The sequence below is a fragment of the Astatotilapia calliptera genome, chromosome 4 (genome assembly GCF_900246225.1).
Source record: "Astatotilapia calliptera chromosome 4, fAstCal1.2, whole genome shotgun sequence".
NCBI lineage: Eukaryota > Metazoa > Chordata > Actinopteri > Cichliformes > Cichlidae > Astatotilapia > Astatotilapia calliptera.
In genome coordinates, this window is record NC_039305.1 from 4,528,308 (window position 1) to 4,533,513 (window position 5,206).

The following is a 5,206-nucleotide window of genomic DNA, read 5'->3' on the forward strand; positions in this document are numbered from 1 at the left end:
AAGTGGAAGTACTGCGGAAAGTTTTACCTTACATACATAGATCTACCAGTACAGCTTCTGAGGTATCTGTTTACAAAATGTTATAATCTATTCAAAGGTTCTTTGCAATTTTACATTGATAAACATTATCCTTAACACATTTGGCCCACATAAAGTACTATGGCCATCACACGGTCATTTAGAATTGTTTAAATAACTCGTGTCTTAAGTCCTTCCATCAAACAGAAAATAATAAAAAAAAAAAACATGGTTCACTTTTACATCACAAAATGTTAGAAATATAAGCCGTAAAAATCTAGTGTGTGTGAGGCTGTGAAAGTAAAATTTGCCCTTCACACCCACGTGTAATAAACCATTTGTTGGGGGTTGTGGATTTGACACCTCAGCATTGTGAAAGTGGGGAAACTCTTCATGGTTCCCATATATATATATATATATATATATATATATATATATATATATATATATATATATGTATATATAATATATATATATATATATATATATATATATATACACACACAGTGGGGCAAAAAAGTATTTAGTCAGCCACCGATTGTGCAAGTTCCCCCACCTAAAATGATGACAGAGGTCAGTAATTTGCACCAGAGGTACACTTCAACTGTGAGAGACAGAATGTGGAAAAAAATCCATGAACCCACATGGTAGGATTTGTAAAGAATTTATTCGTAAATTAGGGTGGAAAATAAGTATTTGGTCAATAACAAAAATACAACTCAATACTTTGTAACATAACCTTTGTTGGCAATAACAGAGGTCAAACGTTTACTATAGGTCTTTACCAGGTTTGCACACACAGTAGCTGGTATTTTGGCCCATTCCTCCATGCAGATCTTCTTGAGAGCAGTGATGTTTTGGGGCTGTCGCCGAGCAACACGGACTTTCAACTCCCGCCACAGATTTTCTATGGGGTTGAGGTCTGGAGACTGGCTAGGCCACTCCAGGACTTTCAAATGCTTCTTACGGAGCCACTCCTTTGTTGCCCGGGCGGTGTGTTTTGGATCATTGTCATGTTGCAAGACCCAGCCTCGTTTCATCTTCAAAGTTCTCACTGATGGAAGGAGGTTTTGGCTCAAAATCTCACGATACATGGCCCCATTCATTCTGTCCTTAACACGGATCAGTCGTCCTGTCCCCTTGGCAGAAAAACAGCCCCATAGCATGATGTTTCCACCCCCATGCTTCACAGTAGGTATGGTGTTCTTGGGATGCAACTCAGTATTCTTCTTCCTCCAAACACGACGAGTTGAGTTTATTACCAAAAAGTTCTACTTTGGTTTCATCTGACCACATGACATTCTCCCAATCCTCTGCTGTATCATCCATGTGCTCTCTGGCAAACTTCAGACGGGCCTGGACATGCACTGGCTTCAGCAGCGGAACACGTCTGGCACTGCGGGATTTGATTCCCTGCCGTTGTAGTGTGTTACTGATGATGACCTTTGTTACTTTGGTCCCAGCTCTCTGCAGGTCATTCACCAGGTCCCCCCGTGTGGTTCTGGGATCTTTGCTCACCGTTCTCATGATCATTTTGACCCCACGGGATGAGATCTTGCGTGGAGCCCCAGATCGAGGGAGATTATCAGTGGTCTTGTATGTCTTCCATTTTCTGATGATTGCTCCCACAGTTGATTTTTTCACACCAAGCTGCTTGCCTATTGTAGATTCACTCTTCCCAGTCTGGTGCAGGTCTACAATACTTTTCCTGGTGTCCTTCGAAAGCTCTTTGGTCTTGGCCATGGCGGAGTTTGGAGTCTGACTGTTTGAGGCTGTGGACAGGTGTCTTTTATACAGATGATGAGTTCAAACAGGTGCCATTCATACTGGTAACGAGTGGGGGACAGAAAAGCTTCTTACAGAAGACGTTACAGGTCTGTGAGAGCCAGAGATTTTCCTTGTTTGAGGTGACCAAATACTTATTTTTCACCCTAATTTACGAATAAATTCTTTACAAATCCTACCATGTGGATTCATGGATTTTTTTTTCACATTCTGTCTCTCACAGTTGAAGTGTACCTCTGGTGCAAATTACTGACCTCTGTCATCATTTAAGTGGGGGAACTTGCACAATCGGTGGCTGACTAAATACTTTTTTTGCCCCACTGTATATATATATATATATATACATATATATGAAGAGGCCGCTAGAAAAGCTGCAAACACCAAGTACCTGCAGAGTGTCAGGCAAGTCCACCGGCAGATAGAGGGGGTGGCTGATATCCAGAAATCCTACCAGTGGCTGGACAAAGCTGGACTGAAAGACAGCACAGAGGCACTAATCATGGCAGCACAAGAACAAGCTCTGAGCACAAGATCCATAGAGGCTGGGGTCTATCACACCAGGCAAGACCCCAGGTGCAGGCTGTGTAAAGATGCCCCAGAGACAATCCAGCACATAACAGCAGGGTGCAAGATGCTAGCAGGCAAGGCATACATGGAACGCCATAACCAAGTGGCCGGCATAGTGTACAGGAACATCTGTGCCGAGTATAACCTGGAAGTCCCGAGGTCAAAATGGGAGATGCCCCCAAGGGTGGTGGAGAATGACCGAGCTAAGATCCTGTGGGACTTCCAGATACAGACGGACAAAATGGTGGTGGCTAACCAACCGGACATAGTGGTGGTAGACAAACAGAAGAAGACGGCCGTAGTGATCGATGTAGCGGTTCGAATGACAGCAATATCAGGAAGAAGGAACACGAGAAGCTGGAGAAATACCAAGGGCTCAGAGAAGAGCTTGAGAGGATGTGGAGGGTGAAGGTAACGGTGGTCCCCGTGGTAATCGGAGCACTAGGTGCGGTGACTCCCAAGCTAGGCGAGTGGCTCCAGCAGATCCCGGGAATAACATCGGAGATCTCTGTCCAGAAGAGCGCAGTCCTGGGAACAGCTAAGATACTGCGCAGGACCCTCAAGCTCCCAGGCTTCTGGTAGAGGACCCGAGCTTGAAGGATAAACCGCCCCATTTTTTTTAAATATATTAGGGGTGCAACGATACACATAATTCACGGTTCGGTTCGATACTTTGGTGTCACGGTTCGATATTTTTTCGATACAAAAAAATTTTCATGCCTTTTTAATTTGTCATTTATTAAAATTATAAATATATATTTTAACTCAAAAGTACAGTTTTTAAATTTAACCCTAACCCTTGTGCGTGTTTTTTATTTTGACAGCGAATGCGCACCTGCGGACCACTTATGTGCACCCCTGGTTATATAGCTCATCATATTGCAGCCACAGAAATTATTTTGCCCATGAAACCATAAAGCTGCACTTCTTTTTGCCTTATAGTCTGATTTGTCATAACTTCTCCGTTTTGTGGTAAGCTTTTCTTTGGCTGTCACTTCTTCACCCTGACCTGTTTTATTTGGCTCAGCAGAACTAAAATAATATCTGTGTGTGAAGGTTCTCAGTCATCCAGGTCATCGTAGTCAAATATAATATCCTGCTGCTTTTACACACGCACTCACATAAGCTCAGCGATTCTCTGCGCGATCAACCTCTCCCACAGGTTATAAAGCTTGCTGCGTGAGATTTCACTTGTCATGTTTGATAGTAAGCTAACAATTAATAAGACGATGTCAGAGGAATTGGTGCACAAATTATCATCACTCACAGATCAGTGCTGTCGCTCTCTATACACAGTTCGCAAGCGATTGCAAAGTGAAAGCAAAAAAACAAGCGCAAATTCAAACAGCGATTGCAATATGTCACATATTGACAGCGGCTCACCGATGCCAATGACATAATTACCCAGCTACATTTCTGAAAGAATGCAAAAGCATTGACATATATTTTTCCTTCCTATAATAGCCCGACGGGCAGGGCAGAGATAGATTTTGGTAGCCCCGACTGAAAAAAATCGCTAGCCCCGGGACGTCGGGCTAGCGATATTGCGAGCCCTGTATCTGGATTGAGGAATCACTCATCTTTGGAAAAGAGAGTTTATTATAGAGAAATGTCTCTTTCCAAAATAAAAGCTATACTATTCGCTTCTTCTGGGCTATATTCTCAGCAGCATATTAAACATATAAGGAGAATCATGTGCTAACAGCTGTCTAAATGACTCGGCTAAAGTTAGTAGCATGCTTGCTTGTTTTTTTTCTGCTTCCACTTGTCTTTGCACTAGGATGATGTCGGCGTAAATGTGCAGTCATATTCGTTGTGTTCCCACTAGTGCTTTCAGGTTAATCTCGTTGAAATGACCTTAACGCCACAACACGGCAAATCTCCGTTAACGAGCTACTGCCGATTGCCCCGTGCATGGGCCTAGACGGCCAACACGTTAACGAGCTAACTGCGCTAACACACTAGTTCCCACCCATGTAATTGAGCATTGCATGGCACATCCAACATACTGTTTTACTTTAGTCCATGACTCGCTTACCTTCAGGGTCATACGTCACATGAAAACCAAAATAATTCCAAACGCCAGATCTGAATGAGGGTGCGGGAGGTCCATGTTGCAAGGAGAGCTTAACTTCTGTCTCGCTAGCTTGCCCTGCGCTCTTCCTTCTGACGATGCTGTCTGTGTTGAGCGCTCAGTGAATCTGCGTTCGACTACTCCGCCTAGGCTGCCCTGTCGAGCCTAGGCGGAGTAGTCGAACGCAGATTCACTGAGCGCTCAACACACACAGCATAGTCAGAAGGAAAGTTGATAAAATAAATTACAAATTTTGTATTGTTCGATACATATGCGTACCGAACCGAAAGCACTGTATCGAACGGTTCAATATCGATACGAATATCGTTGCACCCCTAATATATATATATATATATATATAGAAAGGTGCGACAAAGAAGGCGCATAAGAAATACAGCAAGATGTCCATACCTGAGGCCTTGGAAACTGCCAAGCAAAGACTCACAGCCTTGGCCAGCCGCTTGAGGAGGTACACCAGAGAGATAGAAGGCAGGAGAATAAACCAGCTGTTCTCCACAGAACCAGCAAAGGTGTACTCTCAGTGGCAAGGGAACAATAATAAGAGAACAGCACCACCAAGGCTGGAGACGGAGCAATACTGGAAGAGCATATGGGAGAAGGACGCAACCCATAACGGCAATGCTCAGTGGCTAGTGGATCTGAGGGCAGACCACAGCGACCTCCCTGAACAGGGTCCAGTAACCATCACAGTGGCAGATATCCAAGAAAGGGTCTCCAGTATGAAGAGTTGGACAGCACCAG